This window comes from Triturus cristatus, chromosome 4_1, assembly GCF_964204655.1.
Source record: "Triturus cristatus chromosome 4_1, aTriCri1.1, whole genome shotgun sequence".
NCBI lineage: Eukaryota > Metazoa > Chordata > Amphibia > Caudata > Salamandridae > Triturus > Triturus cristatus.
In genome coordinates, this window is record NC_140585.1 from 428,319,308 (window position 1) to 428,340,508 (window position 21,201).

Consider the following 21,201-nt stretch of genomic DNA (forward strand, 5'->3'; position numbering starts at 1 on the left):
GGGTTCACTCAGCATGCCAGACTTTGTTATCACAAGGATAAGATAGATATTTTAGAATCAATCGAGGTGTCCAGCAGTGTACGGCATTAACCATGATTTCAGTGATAAATTAAGTAGCATATTTTGTTAATTTAATGTAATATCTTTCATCCGAAATATTTTCAATTCTACAGTTCCAATTCTAGAAACATGGTATTTAGGCGGATCTTATATATAGAATGTCTGCACTGCAGTTCTTCATTGGAAATCCAAAAAGAAGCTGCAGTAGAACTCTGGGGAATCAACGGACAGGCTGCTCCTTCTGATGGAAGTACAAGTTTTAGTCAGTATATCAGACTTCTTTCTGACGTGGATGTGGAAGAGATTTGTGAATTTTTGGAATAGGTGTCCTCATTTTAGCTTTTGTAGCAACCAGCAGATTTCCATGAGAAATTCATGGGAGAATAGTGCTTTTTGTCAAAGAGAGTTCATCATATCTTAGCAATGTAACAGCCTCATTCTCAGGGTGAAGTCATCTTGCAACTCACCACAGTTCCAAAAATGCATATGGGACCACAATCATAGTGCATGCTGTGGCTAATATCACCCTTACTATATGCTCCTTTTTGTGACCCTCTACAGAATGCCACAAAAACACACACCTAACAAACTGTTTGAGTTTCACCCCAGATTTTAATGGTGTGATTTACAATGACGAGATTATCCATGGGGACGGGGACTCCAAGGTCGTTTTTGACCAATTTGGAGTGGGATCTCATTTCCGATGACTCCACCCAGCTAAATAACTGCCTGGATGTGTCCCTCATGTATAATATTGCTTCAATATATCATGACGGTTTCACCCATTTGATACACACCTAAAAGAGATACAGATACCCTGTATGAATGAGACATTTCTGAAGTCCATGACAACCGACTACACGTGGAGATTGAATAACTTTAGATGTGTATTCTTGAATTAAGAAGCATATGAAAGAATGGATAATTTTTTGCAAAAGTAAATTGAGAGATTTTTAAATTAATTGGCCGTGCCAACATCTGTGTTCCCTTTATGCACTATGTTCGTAAAGTCAACTCAACACTTTAAACGAAAGGAAAGTGACATATTCCACAAATGTTCAGCGCAGAATTACCAGAGAAATATGTGTCTTCAATTTAGCAAGTCAGGGATTTGTACAAAGCTAAAGATAACAATGTTTTTGGCCAACAGGTCATGAAAAAGCAGGACTGGGAGGGCAGGGAGCGATGTTTCTTATATTCAGTTAAATACATGTTGGAGAGAACGGTGTTCTTTTGTCCTTCCAGACTGCATAATTTGCCATGAGAAAGAAAATGATCCCTTTGTTATTGTTGGTCACTTCTACTTTCTCACCAGTGAGTACAGAACAGTTGAGACACACGGTGGACCCGGTCCGTTTTAGTCGGGTATTAATGCACACAATATATGATTTAATGGCAAAGTTAAGGAGGCTGTAAACCAAAGCATCCTCCATCAAATGATGCATGATGCATAACTTAGAACACAAATGCATTTGTGCCATAAAATCAAACAGCAGCCTTCTTGCCTGGCCTGCAGATGAGATGATGCAGGTAGTGAAAGTTGTAAGAGAACCAAGGACTCGGAGGGGAAATATTGCAGAATGGCTCCCGAGACAGAAGCAACAGGATTGGAACCCAGCTCCGGCAAGTAATGCAGCTGGTAGCCTTTAGGGTGCAAGCATGGTCCTGGGACACAAACTCAGCTGTCCTATGAGCAGCTCATAAGTGGAGCCCTGTTGTCTGATGATTATGTTCATGGTTTCAAGGGTGATCTGGGATCATGGAGGAGCGCGGCAGTGTTAGGCCTAGGTCTGTGTTCTTCGATCCCTTACTATTTCATGGAGACTAGACTAAAGAGGCAGGGTAATCATTTAGCAAATGATGCCAAAAAACAAGTCGCTTCCTAGGTTACAGTTTCATTATTATCACGGTTTATTTTGTTTAAGAGAACTGCCAAGGTGGTCAGCCTCTGTAAACTCGCGTATTGGGGAAGGGAACATGAGAACGCCAGAGTGATTGGTGTTTTGTGCTGGAACCTTGTTTGTGAGTGACTGATTTAACTGGTCTCTTTTGAATGACCAACTTACAGAGGTCCCAAAGGAGAAAGAGAGCACTGCTGGGCCAAAGCTGGCGAACGTGGAAGTATCCATTGCTCAGTGCACACATAGGGCATGAGCAGGACTGGCATCTTCAAGGAAGCAAGCTCTCACTGAGCTGGAACATCACACTAGAAGTATGAGGGAAATAGTTCCAAAATAGTGGTGATCTTAATATAACATACAGAGTAAACAGGGACTGTGAGCTCACTTTGTCACTCTGTATGTTGGTACGTATATGGTATTTCTATAGCGTGCACCTAGCCAAAAGGCTGCAGACTCCTGTACATGGTCAAAGGCAACTTTGAAGTCAACAAGCAACAGGAGAGGAAGCTGGGTTGTGGATGGTTAATGCAGTGTGATGTAGTGTTCTTTACAGAGGCGAGTCTTCCGCTCTTTCCTAAATTGGAGCAGCGCTGGGGTGGACCTGATGGATACAGGATATTGTTCCAGATCCTAGGTGTATCAATGGAAAAAGCCTGTTGCCATATAGTTTCTTTTTCACACTTCTTAGCCTCCAGTCAGATGGTGTCCTAGCTACAGGTGTGCCAAGAATCACCAGAGATGGTGGGGTTATCTGCAAGAAAAGCAGGGGTACTGGTGGGGATGGCTTTGTAAACAATGCCGCTGGATTTGAAGACGGAGCAGGTGGAACGTGGAGCCAATGGAGTTCTATCGGGATGGAGGACCTCTGTCTAACAACAACCCAACAGACTTTATGATATTCACTTTCCTCTTACCCGTCCATCACTGGGCTGCCCTGTGAGATTACAGCCTTTACAACGGATGAGCCCTTTCTAACATGGCCCCTCCTGAATGGAAATGTCCCCCAAGGGTTCATTAGCCTTTCTGTGAAAAACAATATCCGTATTTATATCGATGAGTTGCCGAATACTACTTTTAAGATTGCTTCTCTGCTGAAAGGTGATTCCCTTTTGTACTGTGGTTATTCCTATTAGGAGCTTGAAGTGCATAATTCATCTTTTCTCTATTCTAATCACTGTAAAAGCAGATGTTTGCAGTGATACGATCTGTGGCTCAAACTCTGTAGCACTGTAATAACTTCTCTCGACAGTCACTAGTATATCTCAAGCTGCAAATGTAATTCAGTCACCTATTGTGAGTGTAGCATACAGACCATATACAGGCATACAGGCCAGATTTTGAAATGTAGCATGGTCTATCTGTCATCCTTTCAAGGCTGATAAAATAAACATTTGTTTTAATTGGGTAAAAATAGTTCTGTTACAAATATCGTACATTATCTAGGCATTTCAGAGGAACTAACATGCACTACGCATGCACGTTTATTATATGTATTAATAAGATTTGGTTGCCAAAACATGGATTAGATAGCCAGATGGGTTTTCTCCAATAATGTAAGGTTGCACACCCAAATATTTTCTCCTCTGAGTGTTTTAGATATCTACCCCCTACACAGTTCTCATTTTCATAATATCATACTGTTTTAGGAAATTTGAGACGGTATGACACACGTTGAACTCATTTCCAAGTTGCTGACCATGAAAACCCGATTCACAACCTTGTTATGCTCGCGTAAATGACCATGTCCTAAGTAAATGCCCCTAGAGCACACCTGTATGGAATATTAGCTTAACTTAAAGGGGCCCATCAGGTGAATGATGTCACAATGGATCTAAAAACCCAGACATAATTAAAAAGAGACCGATTCTAGAATTTCTAATTTTGGTAATTATTGGTGCATAGGATTGCCAAGTAGATTATATTTTTTCCTTTCTTTGGTAGCCACCTTTAACAAGCATTTCAAAGATAGCTAGCAACTTTGTTTAATTACTGAACATTCCCCATTACTATCGGGCATCATCCTGATGAAGGGTAATACTGTTTGCCATAAAACATGGCCACTGCCCTCCGATGTGACCAGAGGATGTACTTTAATGGACACTACTTCCGGGGTCTCTGAAGTGATGAAGAACCACCAGGTAAGTTGGGTAAATCCAACTCAAGGAACATTCCAACCCTTCATCTTAAGTACAGGGAACACACTAAGGATTCACACTCTGCATGTCAGGCATCCACATTCTACATGCCCCATTACTACAGTCTCTCTAGCAGTCACCTGGAACTATGGCACCTTAATTAACTTCATTTCAGGTAGAGAACTGATGGAGACTCGGTTTTTCTTCCCAAACTATTCCAGCTGATGAGGAGACGTGAAGCGACAGCCTTGCTCCATGTAGGATGTATGGGCGTTGGAAGAAACGCGCAGTGAAAATTCATGGAGAAGTAGGGGACATATGAGCTATGAAACAAGACTGCTGCTGTGTATCTAGGATGAGAAGTGTTTGCCGAGGAAAGCGGAGGGGACCATGGCAAGGAAGGAGTGATGGAGACAAGTATCGAAGCATTGATTCGAAAGGTGAATGCCAGATTTGATTAGGAGACAGTGGGGAGTCAGGAAGGGGAGTTCTGAAGTCTGACGGAGTAAATGAAACAAGCAATCCCTGGAAGGGTTCCTCCTACCGGGACTTCAGAGTAGAATGACTTGAGCTACTTTCATTGGGTAGTCCCATAGCAGGCATCTTTCAGTTAGAAGACTAACATCCCAGATGCCAGCAGAATGTCCCAGCATGGGCCGCCGTACACCTGGGCGAGCTGGCAGTAACAAAACAAGAGGGGGGAGGGGGCGCGGTCATTCTACCCGCTCACAAGTGGTCAGGGACTTATACCGGGATTCCATGTGGCAACTGTCAGTGACAAAGGCGTGGATTCTGGTGGATAATAGCCATACCAAAGCAGTTGAAATGTTAGACCCAGAAGAGGCTAGTGTCTGCATATACAAGGAAGGTGAAGGTTTTGACTTACAAGAGAATGAAAAGACTAAAAATATATCGACCAACACTGTGGAAAATAAAGTTGTGAATTGACCGTTCTGAAAATATTGACATTTTCACACAGTATGCAGCATAAGAGTATCTTAAGTGATCTATGAGTTTCTCAACATTTTTCACTTCTTACTTAAAGGAGTGGAGATCTTTGACAAACAGGCAGAGGTAAACACAGAAGCAGGTTTTGGGGATAAACTGTAATGTATGGCAACGATGAAGGTGCTAGTATAGAAAGAGATGGATTACATAAATGGAATGTTGTACTGACCTGAAAAGTTAGCAATGAAAGAGTGGTAAAACTGAAAGGAGGTCACTGAGATGTGTGGTGTGGAAAAATATATATATATATATTTTTTTCTGTTTCACTAACTACTGTGGTACTTTCTAGGTATTAGTGCAGTACTCCGTAAAAGTTTCAACACTCTGTCTATCATTTTATTTTATTTTGAGATGTTGCCAGGGGCGCCATACGTGGCTAAGGGTATGCCCACATGTGGGTCCCTTGCTCGCTTCTCCACTGGATTCAACCTAGCCTGGCTGATTAGGGGTGATACCCCAAGACTGGTCCCAGTCAGTGGCGTAACGAAATGCTCCGAAACCAGTCAGGAGCGCTCAGGCCTGCCCGTGCACAGTACTCGAGGGGGGCACCTGGAGCACGGTGGCCCCTCGCAAAGCAGAGGCTGCGGGGCTATTGTTACGCTACTGGTCCCAGTATGCTCGTTTCTGGTCCAGGGAGGATTTGGCTTGGCAGTTCAGGCTGGACTGATCCCATTAGGAGCAGGGTAAAGACTGATTTTCATATGGCTGGGAACGAACTGGGCTGTCGTGGTGAGCAAAACAACAATGGATTAAACCCAGATCTGTGACTGGGGGTGAGTATTTGAAAAGTTTCAACACTTTGTCCATCATTTTATTTTGTGATGTTGCTTAGTCCAGTTTCGGCATTTGGTGAAGTCATGCGTTTCTGTTCATGTAGCTTAAGGCAATGCGATTTACCTTTGTCTTCCTAATCAGACCACTTCAAGGATGCTAAGGCTGCAGAATATGGCTGCCAAACTTATTAAGGGTCTCAGACCAATCTGACCGTACTAGCTAGCCTTTTCTCTCACCTACATACACCTGGTCAGCTGCTTCGCTCCTCCTCATGTCCATTTTCAAAAAGGTGTATTGTGGTGGTTTCTGCTTTCTGGGCCCCAAGGTTTGGAATGACCTCCCCTTCCGGGGAGGGTTTTGAGGACTTGCTTCGCTTGCTTACTGTCATAACAGTTGTGATTTTAAGTGCAGTTGTATTTTAATTTTCTGGCTGGAATCCCACACCACACAGGGACTTCCAGCTCATGTCTATCACCCACCATGTGAGATCAGCTCATCAACGGTGGTCCAAGTGAGCGGAGCTGATATCGTGTGACACATGGTGGCACCTTGTGTGTTGGCAGGGCTTCAGACTGATGGTAAGGGCACTGCAGGTAAGTTATGGCACAAAAATGAGTTGTCTATCTCAAGTGCATCAAGACACCATACTCCAGTAAAAGGAAGAGTGTCGAAGACAGGGAACGCCGGGGTGACACCCACCAGATCTCTAGAAGAGAAGCAGCTCGCGCAGAGATGTTCAGCGCACACGATGCACAAAGACATAGGCTATCATTAGTGTAGCAGCTGCAGTGGCACCGGAACCCCAGCAGGGTGCGAAACTTATTACACCTCAATTATAGTTGCTTTTTTACTAGCTGCCCATGTGGAAGGGAGGCTTGCGGCATAGAAAGAAGGAACACACACATACTTATTTTATCATACTGCCTGAACCAGGGCTTTACGTGGGCAGGATCGCACCGCGTCTGAGCACCGGCAGTTTTTTTCAGGGGGCCTCGAAACGGGTCTCTATCGGGCTCTGTTTTGTGCCCTAGCACAGGTGGTCCGTTTTTTTTCCGGACTGCAGTGACAGAAGGCACGTCAATGGGCGCGTGGTGAGCATTGTAGAGGAAGGGAAATCCTTTAAAGGGAGTAATTTTCTCTCTGGATTTCCCTTCTCTTTTTGAAACTCAGGAGCAGCAACATTGTCGTGGTGTTACCAGGGTGGACGTTTTTTCAATATTATACACAAGCCATAGTTGCTGCTTATTTATCTTATGCAACTAGCTACTATTGACAAAGCCAACAGCCCTAACTTGTAGGTAGGACGTGACTTGTATCATATATCTGGACGCGATGACAGGAACAGCAAAATACAAGTCGGGCGGCACACTGTGCTAAACACAGATTTTTAATTTACGTGTGTTTAAGCCACGCCCTTAATTACATTGACCACGCCACTTTGAGAGCCCCCTTCCCCCAGTTTTTTCATCCCACTTAAAGCGCTGGCCTGAACACACACACACGTGCACGCACACACAGCCAGAAATAGAATGAAAACAGACAGCGTGTTCCCGGAAATCTGGCCGGGTATTCAACGCTAACCACCCTGAAGAGGTTACAGTCCAGACTCCTTGCTCTAACATCCCTAGGGCCTTCCATGCGGCCTGGGAGTATGTATAGTAAGCTGGAAACCCTGCAAACCACAAAAGTAAAAAAATAACTTTGAAGTTAGAGATATATTTATGCAGAAAAGGAAATATGTCCTGGAACTAGGCCCTAAGAGACTCCACACCACATACTAAAGAAAACACTGTTTAATATTTAGTTTTCCATCACCATTGAGTTTGGCATAGATAGATTTCTTTATTGGATAAGAGAGCCCCCCAAATGAATTGAAAGTAAAAAGCATCGGGCGCCATCTAGTGATCAATTAATATGTCAGTCACAAATCTCAAGTCACAGTAAGCAGCCATCATGAGCGGATGTGTGTGTGATAAATAAACATATTGTAATGCACGTCCTCAGCGAGTTAAACCCTCACTCTGTAACATTACAAATTGTGCTATTTCGTCAAAGTGATGCAATAAAACTTAGCACTACCAGTTTTAATGTTCAGAAGAGTCTGACATAAACAGCAGGCCTGCACACAGAATGTGTGATCCTTCAGTAGTGTTCAGTGGATTAAATGCGATGTTACACATATACCTTGAAACGTGTAACATATTTGCTGAATGAAACAAACATATTTCCTGATATTCCATTGTGAATTTGGAGGTTCTCGTTGCAAACAATATTTATAGGTTTTCCCTTCAATAGTCAGCGAAGGAAAACAGAATAAAAATACTTCCTAGTCAGTCCTCTATCTATTTCGATGAGACAATCAATTCTGTTTATACCAATTCCTCAAAACAAGTAAATTCGGTCTCATGCTAATGTATACAGATACAAAAATAAAAGTTGAAATCTACAACATTAAATAAAACACAAAATACATGCAAAATAAGGCCTGTGGCAATACAAGCTGAAACATTTTGCTAGGCTTTTCTGAAACAAATTCGACCTTCGGAGCACGGCAACCTTGGATTTTCAAACCCACCGAAGAACAGGTATGGTTGTTGACTGGTCCTACATGATCTGTCCAAGTGTCTGGCCCTAGCAGACCTTCGACCGTTATTTAGCGCTCCTGTACCCTCCCTGCTCATGTCTGAGTCCATGACTCGAATGGGCCTACAAAAGAGACAATATGGCGCCTGCGAGGAGGGCCAGAAAGACTGCATATCTCACTGCAGGAGTTGAGACTGCTTACTTCAATTCCTACAAAGGTTTACCACCCTGCCTAGGGGGCAAATAACTTGTGCTCAATAGTCTGAATAACGCCACGCTCCTGTGGTCATGCCCTCAGTTTTGTGCCTTCTGGTCCATGGCAAATTAAATGGAAAAGTTGGGTCATGTAAATGTATTATACAGGTTCTACTCAAGAAGGGCATAACAAAAGCATATGTAACTGATGTCAGAAGAACTGAACTTAAAACATTTAATCAGACATTTATGTTCGCGCCAGGATACCCTCCACGGTGAAAGCACACTCTACAAATGAGCACAACATAACACAGCTCACATTGACTGGTCAAATTACAACAGACATTCCAACATTCCTCTACCGTACTGGGAATCTGAGAGGCGGGCACGGCGAGATGAAGGGAGTGTCTTCCCTCCCCCGGAAATGGATCTTGCCCCTGTAGGTAAGTACACACGGGGGAGCGGGCGAGTGGAATGTGGAGATCTGAGGGGCCAGGACAGTTCTGCTATGCAAGATGCTACTTAGGCCATAGGAGGGTCTCTGACTCATGGTGAGGGTGGGGTGGGCTGTGTGTCGTCACATGTGACACGTGAAGAGACAGAAAGAGGGGTTGCCCATTTCTTTCGTTCCTTTATTTCTTTTTTTTAACTCTCCTTGAGACGTGCACGTGTTTTATATTGTAATAAAGAAGAATGCATTCTACAATGAAGGCTCACCAGAAAGGGACAACCAGGAGGAAATGTAAACAGCCGGACTTTGCTTGCAAAGTAGGACCAGCGTTAGTAAAATCTCCATGCCTGGCTTGAATACTCCAAAGCATTAAAACACAGACATTCCCAAAAGCAGCGTGCATGTGCTGCACACACACATCCTGTGTATCACATTAAAGCCAGCCTAGCTGGCATTACAGCTGCGAGGGGAGGGAAACTCGCAAACAGGATTTCTTTCTCTGTTGAATGCAGTAAAGAATGGGATGCGACAAACGACGTGATGACTGCCTGCATTTTTCAGGTGTAAAGTGCTTTCTCGTGCGTTGCAATGGAAGCATGTTCTGGAAGGCGGTATGACAGATACACCGAGGAGCCAATACCATGAGGAGAGAGAGTGACACTCCTCCCGGTGAGCCAGAACCAACATATTTTAAAGAACGTGTAATATATGTCATGCACAAAGCGTTACTAAAAAGGCCTAAAAAGGGAAATATATGCGAACTGTACAAGGGGACGAAAGGAGGGGAATGAAGACGAACGAGAACCAGACACCCACTAACTTGAGAGGTAGGGTAATGGAGACACCTTCTAAGGAAAACAAGAAACATATTTGGGGAACAGAGGGAGCAAATGTAAGGGAAAAACAAGTTATACACATTGGTGGGTGGGCATAAGGTAGCAAACGGGTTCTTACGCACCATAAGGGACAAGAAGGAAGAGAGCTTCATAGACGTGTCCGTATTCACACGTGTTCAGCATTTAACACTGCTCTCTACAATCAACGCAATCAATGTATCAAAGACAGTGACATTTAAGAAACGGGCTTAATCATAGAATGTTGTACTTGGAAAAGTGCATCTGTACTGTATGTGCACAATACTCACAATGTTAAAATAAACAACTTGAAACATCATGTGTCTCTTCTAATCGCGGCCACTGGTGACACAGCGACATTCAAAGTTTCTACCTTCATCAAAATTATTAATGTAATCACTTTTTTTCATTGAATTTACGCTTGAACGCGCGCTCTACCTGTCCCCGCAGAACACACCTGACGATCAGCCAGATCCCAGGCGTGTCATAATAAGAGCCCCACAGCAGCGCGCAGGCACACAGGCAGTGGTGTGGTGTAAAATGGAGCAGCCCAGTGGCGTAAGCAACGCAAGCTTCTCTAACCCCTGCGCGCCAGGGAGGCAACCTGCTATGTACCCTAAGGCATCCATTCAGCCCAAGGGAGATGCATTTCTGCGAGAGACGGGCGACAAAGGGGCCCTGTTCACTTTCTGCGGTTAGAGGAAGAGGCGAGGGCGGGGGGCATCAATCTGAGTTACGCCACCGGAGCAGCCCCCGTCGAATGTGGCGAAGGGAGTCTTCCAAATCTCCGATATTCATTGGCTTTAGGCTTAATTGAGGGGGGTGGGGGCTGGATGTTGGGGTCTGCTGACCGGCAAGGACCTGTGAGTTACGCCCCCCACACAATGGGTTTGCGTCCCCTCGTACCTGTACACTGTTTACATGGGCCGTATATTACGCCTCCTTTGACAGGTATAGTAGATGTTTGACTAAATATAAACAAATGACACGATAAACGGCGAGGAACCTTTGCTTATGGCAGCAAGCTTGTCCGTTCAGAAATGTTTTTTTCCTGTGTGTGCGAGCCAAGAAACTTGCATTGGGAAACAGCATGAAACTAACGGTTTAAAAAAGCCTTCTGCCCGGGGAATTACATTCACTTGGAATGCACATACCTAGCGTTTGCGACAGAGGGCGCTAAAGCGCTGTATTTCGAAAAAATAAGAAGCTTGCTCACTTTCTGCATTCAGAGAAATCAATCCGTGTCATTTAAAACCTAATTTTTTCAAAATCTGCTCAAATTATTTGAAAACTATTCCAAAGGCAGTGTTTCCAAAGACAACAGCGTTTTCATCCAGTGATTCAAATCAAAAAGGCTCAACAACATACCCTCAGATATCATTCATACGAACGTGCTTCCCTATCTGTGTTATTTTGATATAAAGTGATGAGCATAATATGGGCAGGCAGCCAGGCACTCAAAAATCCACGCGCAGGCTGTTAATAACCATCAGCGGGAAGCAAGTCCCCCCCCCCCCCCCCCCCGCAAAACAGCTGAAAGTACCCCTGTTTCGGCATCTGCCTTCTTCACAATTACCTGCCGACTGCAACGGAAAGTAAAAGTAAATATCGCATGCTGAACCTGCCGTTGTGTAAACCAAGCAGCTGCGAAACCTGGGGCAGTATCCAGGCACCTTCACGCTGCTGCTCCCAGCCGTGCGTCATGGAATCTAGATGCATTATAGCACGTGGCAATAAACACATCATATGAAAAATGTCCAAGTTGTACCTGCCAAATTGTGGCTGTCGCGTGTCTCCTCTTTCACTTTCTTTTCTACCAACTTAAGTGTGCAGGGCCTGCTTTAGCGGCAGGGGCTCCAAGTGCAACAATGTTTGTTGGCACCCCCACCCCCCAGTGACCTTCTGCTACTGATTCCCTCACTACATAACAGTGCCCCTCAAGTCTCCATAACCACTCTCTCTCACATGCAATTTCTTTCGTTTTATATAACCCTGGGCGGAGTTCGAGGAGTTGCACTACGCGGAGCTACGCGAAGTGCAAAAAAACCTCTGCCGCACTACACGGAGCTCCGCAGGCGGCGGAGTACGGTAGAAAAATGCCGTTCGTGGTGATTGCACAGTGCCGGATGCTTGTCCGCACTGTGCAATCATTGCGAACAGCACAATGCACAGTGCAAGCTTACCTTTTCTGCCGCTCGCAATGAGAAACCTGACCCCCCCCCGCTTTGAGAAATCTCACCAGGAGGTTTATTTTCCACGCTTGCGCTCGTCAACTCCGATGAAAAGGAGCTGCTGAGAGGGAGACAGGCGTGACCTCAGCACGTTGATGGAGAACCCTAGCGAATGCAGGAGGTCGGCCGTAGTTTGGAGGTGGGTGACGACTGCCTTGGGACGAGACTGCCTTCAACAACCAGTCGTCGAGATAGGGGGAAGACTGGAACCCCTGATCTGCGCACAGGCGGGCAATTAGAGACAAATTTCAGGGGGGGGGGCTGAAAAAGTTTTCGGGGGGGCCAAGTCTTCCAGCCATAGGCAGAGTGGCTGTAAGAAGGGGTGAAAACACAACAAAAACCTCATTAACGAGTAAATGGTCTTTTAAAGAAACGTGAAGTACTCTGGTGCGGCTGCAATTAGACGGACGCCAAAGGGGAGAACGGTAAACTGAAAATGCTCGTGGCCTAACGTGAACCGCAGGTAATGCTGGTGGGCCGGCAAGATGGGTATGTGAAAATAAGCGTCTTGCAAGTCCAGCGCTACCATCCAGTCTCCAGGGTCCAGGGCAGAAAGGACCTGAGCCAGGGTCAACATTTTGAACTTCTCCTTCCGGAGGAAGCGGTTGACATTCCTGAGATCCAAGATAGGTCCTTCTTGGGCCCCAGAAAGTATTGGGAATAGCAACCACGACCTACTTCTGGGGCAGGAACTCGTTCGATGGCTCCCTTGGCCAAGAGAGCAGTAACTTCCTGTTGGAGAAGGGCCAAATGATCCCCCGACATAAGATGGTACTGAGGTGGCATGGCTGGGTGGGTAGTCTCGAAGGGGAGGGAGTAGCCCCTTCGGACTATCTACAAAACCCAAATGTACGACGGGATGGTACGCCAGTGGGGGAGATGGCGAATGCTGTCACCCAGTGACGTGTGATGGGCCTGAAAGGTCAGACTAGGAGTGTTTGGAGGCTGCTGCAGAGGGGGCGGTGGTGAACTGACCCGCCTGCTGACCTCCAGAACTACGGTGGTAGTTCCCAGGTCCCCGGCCACGCTGGGGCTGAACAGCTTGCGCCGGCCTGTGGCCCTAGAAGGAATGTGGTGGGGCACCCTTTCCGTAGCCACGAAAGGGGCGAAAAGCAGACAGTGCAGGGCGTGTGGTGGAGAGGCCCAAGGACTTGGCCGTAGCCCGAGAGCCCTTGAAGCGCTCTAGCACACGGTCTGCTTTGTCGCCAAACAGGCAACGGCCATCAAAGGGCATGCCCATCAGGGTGTTTTGGACATCCCCAGAAAAAGCAGTCAACCTCAGCCAGGCGTAGCTTCGAATGGCTACCGACATTGAAATCGTCCTACCCAGCGAGTTGGCGGTGTCCAGTCCACAGTGGATGGTAAACTTTGCTGCGTATCTCCCCTCGGCAACTGCACGGGAGAGTACGGTCCGGGCCTCCTCCGGACACTGGGCCAGCACCTGCGCCACCGTATCCCACACAGAGTGGGAATAACGGCCCAACAGACATGCGGTGTTTACCGACCGCAGTCCCAAGCTGGAGGAAGAAAACATCTTCTTCCCAAGTTGGTCCAGCTTTTTAGATTCCCCATCAGGTGGAGCGTTAGGGAATGCATGCGCCTTTGGATGTCGAGGCTTGGACCACCAAGCTCTCAGGGGTGGGGGTGTTGGGAGAGGAAAGTGGGGTTGCTCATGGCCAGGCAGTGGCGTTGGGCAATCATCCTATCCACAGGAGCCCCTGTGTTGGGCCTGGACCAGGTGCCCAAAAGGATGTTGGTTAGGGCTTAATTGAACTGGAGCAGGGGCTCCGAAGAGCTCACTGCCGGCTGAAGCACCTCTGTCAGCAGGTTAGTCCTGACTGCCACTGTAGGTAGCTCGAGGTGGAGAACCTTGGCCGCCCTACCCAACACCACTGAATATGACGCTCCCTCCTCCGTAGCCACGGTAGGAGGAGACAACATGCCAAGGTCTGGGGAGGTATACAGACCACTGGCATCGCCAAGTTCCTCTCTCCAGTCATGATCATAATCTAACTGGTCGTCAAAGGGTCTCCAGACCCCTCCCAGTCTTCCTCACCCTCCTCTGGCTGCCAATCTGGCTGAAAAGGGCCAGGGTGGAACACAGGCAGAAAGGACCCATCGGTGCTGGATCCGGTGTGAGTCGTCGCCGGTACGGCTCCGTGTCCACATCAGGGTGGAAGCCAGGATTGACGTCTGCTGGGGTCCAGCCAGCAGCCGGTGGAATGGGCGGCGGTGGAGGTGTCACAAGGTTGACCGGCGCCGATCTGGATCCAGGCCTGAATCCAAGGGGACCCTGCGGTGACGAAGCCGCTGACGGCGAAGGCCTAGGGCCCCCAACCGAGTCCATCGGGCCCGAAGGCACACCGGCGGAGTCGGGCTGCACAAAGATGGCACGCATCGATTCGTAGAACTGACGAAGCTGGGCAGGGGTCGCTCCCTGTCCCGGAAAGGGAGGGAAGGCCGGAGTCGACCCTGTAGGCTCCGCACGCAGAGCCGCTGGAGGGGCACCACCCGCACCCTTCGTCACGTCAGCCGACGGACGAGGGGAAGTCGAAGAGCAACAATGCTTCTTTGACTTCTTCTTCTGCTACGACTTACCTGACCCAGAGTGCGGAGACTTGGAAGAGGAGTGATGATGACTCTGCGATCGGTCCCTCGACCTCCCCCGCGACCGGGACTTAGAGTGACGTGGAGCCGACTGCCGGGCCTTGAGTAGCTTTCGGGACCGCTCCCTCAAAGACTTCGGGCCATGGTTCAGCAGTCAGAGCATGACTTTGGGTCATGGTCGCACTCCAGGCAGTAGAGGCACAGGCGGTGCGGATCTGTCTCGACATCAGTTGGTTACAGGAACCGCAGGCCTTGAAGCCGGACATCCCTCGTGCACCAGGAGTCGATGGGCTTAAAAAACAAAGTCGACAAAAGTCGAGAAAAAGTCAGTCAAAAAGGGACTGAAGGTACCGCTCTTCACCGGATCTGCGCTTTCTGGTGCGGAAAAAGAAAGAACTGACATCAGCGCGCGAGGGCAGCGTCTATGTAGCTACCGCGACGTCATCCCAGCGACTCCGACAACGTACGCGAAGTCGACCAACGCCACCTTTCGACGTGCAAGGGTACTGCTGACGAAAAACTTTCCGGATCCAGTCTGGCGCCGGGGGGTAATTTTAAGGTAAGGAATCTATAACTAACTTTTTCTTTCAGATCGAAGGTGTGGTACCCCTCTAAGATGGCTGCAGCTATCTGCCATATGCAGAATGGAAGAAAACTAGTGAGCATGTCCGTCCTATGAGTCTACTTGATGCTGCAGCTGATTCTACCACTGTGTGTTCTAGCTCTGGCTGTCTGGAACATACTGCTTCACCAGGTGTGCACGGATCTGAGTCCGGACAGGGGCAATTCTCGCAAGTAACCTTTAAGTGCTTGTTTCCCCACCAAACAGTGTAGATGTCTGGTGGGTAGCACTGCCGACTTTGAGCAAAGGTGCTGGTGTTATCTCTTTCAAAGTGCAGCAGTCCTCCAAACAAACGAGTGGAAAGCCCAATTAAAAGCACTGGAGTACTTCAGGGCTCCTGTACCTTTACAGTGCAGGTCAAGTGTGCGTCGCCACTGTAAATGTACAGTTTTTGTGTTCTTCACCACGGCTGTATCACCTTGAGTGGTGCACTGTCTACACTTCTCACATCACTCTTGTAATCAAGTAGCAGTGACTGCTAAAGACATCATTGAGACATACTGCGCTTAAATGTGAACTATTCAATTGAAAGAATGCCAATTCTGCAGCACATAACACTACCAAACCAGTAAACATATAACAGCCCTGCTCAGGAGCAGGCCCGGTTCTAGCGGGTGGGCCAGGCCCATCCAAACATGAGCCTGGCCCACCCAAACATGAACCGTGGCCCTCGCAGTGACGTCAGGAAGGCCAACAGAAAATGCCCACTGCAATTTAAAATGTTCCTCTGAACGCTATTATTCTAGGAGCTGCGTGATTGAGCCTGGGCTCTTTCTCACAGGCACCCCCAATCACGCATCTCCTTTTAGAAAGGTGGGTTGTGTCCCGCCCACTGGTGCAGGTACAGGGACATGGAATAGGAGAAATTCTCTTTGGTACCTGTAATCTGTGCGTACCGTCCTGCTGCGTGGATATATCCTTCTTTTCAGAGCTGAAGAAAAGAAGTTTGTTGATCCTGATTCACATTTCCAGACCCCTTCAGCTGTTTATCAGATCCGGCTGTGACAGAGTTTGAATGTAGCTGTGGCCATTGTTCTGTTTTTTTAAATTTGCACAGGCCTAGGTAGATACATACTTCGTTTATGCTTCAAAGATGTGTGTATATTAGTTAATTTTTAAAAAATCTGTGAGGGCCCAGCAAGACACATACTTCGTGTATGCCATGTGGCTATTGTTCTGTTTTTTTAAATCTGCACAGGCCCAGGTAGATACATACTTCGTTTATGCTTCGAGGATGTGTGTATATTAGTTAATATTTTAAAAATCTGTAAGGGCCCAGCAAGACACATACTTCGTGTATGCCGTGTATATTTAATTTATATCATTGTATCGTTATCATGTCGGATGCAAGACACAACTACTAAAATGTCCAGATAACTCTGGCGATTAAGGATCCTGCTGGAGAGCAAAATGTTGTATGTTCGTAATTTTTAAATGCAGATAAACTGTATTTTATGTGGTTAGCTCAGTGGGTTACTTGCAGTACAGAAGTTACAATCCTAAAATAGGACAGTGACCTATGAACTGACATCAAAGAGCTGCATACAAACCTGAATGGTATAATTAGAACATATTTTTTTGTGTTGCAATATAGTTAGAATTTTCCCAGTCTTTCATTACTCTAATGTTGCTATAAAGAGTTTGTTTTGTCAGATATACATTTTAATCAGTAAAGACAACCCCGTAACCACTGAGGTATGCTTTAAATCCTGCGTTTGTGCGTCTCCAGACCAAACCCTCTTAAAACATACTGTCCACCAGTATGGATGACATGTGATTCCTACACCTTGTAATCCTCATTGGCTTATGTGACATTCCCTATAGGCTGATTTACATAGTTGTAGGATTCATTGTCTCTGCATAATGTGTGCATGATGTAAGTACTGTGACACCCTACACTATGAGTAGCGCTATACAACAAATTAATTCGAATATGAGAGAGGGGCTACAGAGAGATGAAGAACACTGTTGGAGGATGGCAGTGAGGGAATCCAAGAAGGAGGTCATGGAGGGGCTACGGAAAGAAGAAGTGCACTGTAAGAGGGTGGTAGTGAGGGAGTCTGAGGAGGAGGTTAATTGGGGGAGAGGCTATGGAGCGATGAGGCACACTGGTGGAGCATGGCAATCAGGAAATCCGAGGAGGAGGTCATGGGGGAGGGTGGGGGATACGGAGAGATGAGGTGCACTGGTGGAGGGTGGTAGTGAGGGAATCTGAGAAGGAGCTCATTGAGGGAAGGGCTACGGAGGGATGAGGGGCACTGGTGGCAATGAGGGAATCCGAGGAGGAGATCAATATGGGGAGAGGCTATGGAACGATGAGGGGCACTGGTGGAGGGTGGTAGTGAGGGAATCCGAGGTGGAGGTCATGGGGGCAGGGTGGGAGATACGGAGAGATGAGGGGCACTGCTGGAGGGTGGTAGTGAAGTTATCTACAGAGAAAGAGGTCAGTGGTGGGGCGCCAATAAATAACTCTCCACATGCTCTGTATACACACACAAGCAATCCTTGTATCATAGTGACTGTTTGCAAGTAGATATGATGTAATCTATGGCTTGTAGACTACCTCCTGAAGCGACAAATTGGGCCGGTAGTCGCCCACCCAAATGCTCCCTTGGCCCACCCAAACAAAAATTCCTGGAGCCGGGCCTGCTCAGGAGTACTTTTGCTGCTCCCTTAAACGTGTAGCATCATTTTTGAGAAAGGTCGGTACGAGTCAATAAAAAAGTCAAGCAACCCACATAATTTCACTCAAACCACATACATCCACTACAGAACACAAGGAAAAAAGACATTGCCATTTACAATACCAATAGCTCTATCTCAGTGTCCAGAAGCCAGCGCGCGGACTCTGCTCTGCCGTCCTTTCTTTCCCCGGAAGCCAGCTCTATGACCGGCTCTATGGTTTCTTCTCAGAGCGTCGCGGCCTCTGCGCCGTGGCTCCTTTCTGTGAGGTGCCCTGTGGTGGGTGGCGAGGGTTAACCAGTTGTTTTTGGTAGCCGGCATGCAGGTTGTGTTTTTATCTCAGCAGGAGAGGCACACAGAATAACACACAACCGTTGCAGTTATTTGCGTGTGTTCCAACAGGCCTCAGACCACCGGTGATCTTCGGCAGTTGGTAGCTGTTCGTCAAGGGTCCATATTAGTTTGTGGAGTCCCTTGCCCCGTGCCTTACACTCACTGCTGGCCCTTCTGCCGGTCAGCTGTCACTTCTTTAACTCGATAAGGCCCGTGTCTCAGCACAGGCTTTTCCCAGCCGGGGCCTGGTCTTTTCCGAGCGCAGCTTCACCGCGGGCGCCTTCCCTCTGTTGCAAGTGTCACAACAGCTTTAATTAAAGTGAAATATAGAGTAGTACCAAACACGGCGGTATTAACAGGGATTTTATGGACTTGAGGGTGCGCTACTTAGCACTTTATTACCATTTCCAATCTCATAAAATGTTTAATAAACTGTTAGCAAGATATAATGCGTTTTTTGCAATCAGGGACTATTGATATGCAATTACTTATAGGTTGTAGAACAGCTAGTAGAAATACTTAGCTTTTTCGATAGCTACTGGCAATATTAAAACGTATATTCTCACGTGACCTTGTGGCTTCAAAGCAGAGTTTTAAACTAACTCTCCTGGGGTTTTTAAATCCTGGCTTCACCACCGATCAAACGAAGGATCCTGGGCAAGTCATGTCATCTCCCTGTGCCTTCTTACACAAGACTTACCATTGCCTTATTTCATCGGCAGCCTTGTATGATTTTTGTAGTCAAGGGGTTGCTAATCAGTCATCTAATTATTGGTGGGCAGATTGTGTTTGTTCAATAAACCACTAGCATGTGGAGAAACCATGACAGGCATATACGGGACGGTGCGTGTACACACAGTAAACAGTACTGCCATTTCCTGCGTTCACATGTAAACGGATTTGTCTTCGCTGTGCCATGCTCCCCACCGACGCCCCTCTTCCCCTTAAACATGCGGGTAATGTGTGTAAGTGAGAGTGAGGCAGAGCATAGGTGTCTAGTGTTTTGTACGTGTGCGTGAGAAGTTTGAATTGGCTGCGTTTGTGTATGGGGAGCCAGTGAAGCTTCCTGGAATGACCATTAGGTGCACACGTCCACTACCGTTATAGAGATCCACACGATTTCCACAAGCTACTCAGTTGTAAGATAATAACTGCCAGGGTCCAAAATATTTCTCAGGAGGTCACTTCTGCTTCTGCAACCCCCGGTCCCTGCCAGCAGTCTCAAATACATGTACCAATGACACCTACTTACCAATATAATCCTACAAAAATTACAATTTTGACTGCATTAGGTGGCCCAAAGCTGTAAAAATGTCCTGGCCACCCTGGTATTATTATGTTTTTAAAATCATATATTAAATTGTTAAATAATTTGCTCATGTTCTTTAAAAAAAAAAAAGGAAAAAAACGTCTGACTACGCCACCATGTGGTGGACTGCTATAAATATGTGCCTGTGTTACAAAATACTGCCGGTGCCGAGCACCGGCAAACACTGGCCCAAGTTAGGCTTTGAAGCGACGTTTTTTAGTGTCTCCGCTAGGGGAGTTCTGCACTCCTTGCAACAGCCATACCATAAACAGCGGAACCCGAGCAAGGCACTGAGGAGGTTCACACGCGTCGTCTGCAAACAGCCTTCTGGGAATCAAGCATGAACATCGCTCTGTTTGCTTCTTAAAACTCACTGGAATCAAAGACAAACAGAACATTCTCACACAGTACATTCTTAAACTCCCATTAAAAAAAACCCAGTATTCTCTATAGTTAATATAACCATAATCATAAGGCAGGGTTATTGCACACTATAGAATATTCAAATGTGGTTTTGGCAAACTATCTTCCTTTTCAAAATGGATCAAAATGCATAGCTGCAGTGTCCGAGGGACCCCTCTCATCCAGAAACCCCCCTATAATTTAGGAAAATGGCATATTGACCACATGGGGGTAAAAAGGTGAAAGGGGGGGGAGTGGTAGGGGGGGGGGGGGTTCTAATGTGGCTGCCAAGGCCAACTTTTTCGGACTTTGAAAGATTAACCAAGGCCTAGTGGAAAGCCCAAGCCTGTTTCCTCTACTATCATGTCCTTCTAGTATATCTTGAGGGCAGGTACCCTAGTGCCGGAAATCATGGAAGGCAAACTCCACCCTTCCGATGCATGGGTAAAAGGCTTTGAGAATTTAGCAGCACCGAATGGTGCACTCAGTGGAAGGCAGGATGACGCAGAAGGGAAGCAATGCCTTGCCAGGTTCAATCTAGACTGGGGTTTGAAAATTAATACCTTAGGGTATGTGTGTGAGGGCTCCCCCTTCTGCAATAATTTCATCTATGTTCAGGCGAGCAATTAAGAGAAGCAATTTAGAAAAACAAAATGGTCGACTGGGTCCCTATGCTCCCCCCGCTCTCTTTTTGAAGATTGGGTAGCATCTCACTCATTCCATTCAGGGTTTGTGAAGAAGTAGCCGACGCCTGACATGGGCACCCAAATGAATTTGAACCCGCTGTCGCAGCACTCCCGTCTCAACAGCCTTACTCTTGCGTTTGGTGGCTGGTGCCTGTTTTATGAACGCCTGCAGGAGCTATCCGAGCATCCAATGTCTAGTTCCTGTGTAAGTTCATGAAGTGCCTGGGAAATCTCCAGTTGCCAGATCCAACTTGTAAGATGTTTTTAACTAAAGCTTAGAAACTGAAAAGCCATGTCAATCAAAAGCAAACGCTGGTTTAACAGGGCTGACCAGAAAGTAAATAATATACCAGTCTGAGCTTTCAGCC

At 46.7% G+C, this 21,201-nt stretch overlaps 1 protein-coding gene across 10 annotated transcripts in view; it reads right to left on the reverse strand.

Annotated features, from left to right (window-relative positions):
* The window catches only part of TSPAN9 (tetraspanin 9), an 828,427-nt gene that overhangs the window by 629,632 nt on the left and 177,594 nt on the right, over positions 1 to 21,201 (reverse strand). The window contains exon 1 of one of the 10 annotated variants that reach the window (XM_085652570.1): positions 18,229 to 18,246. The exons of the other annotated variants lie outside the window; for them this stretch is intronic. The gene's annotated coding sequence lies outside the window, so the exon portion shown is untranslated. Of the gene's footprint in view, positions 1 to 18,228; positions 18,247 to 21,201 lie in introns of those variants that run through there. 10 annotated transcript variants of the gene reach the window in all.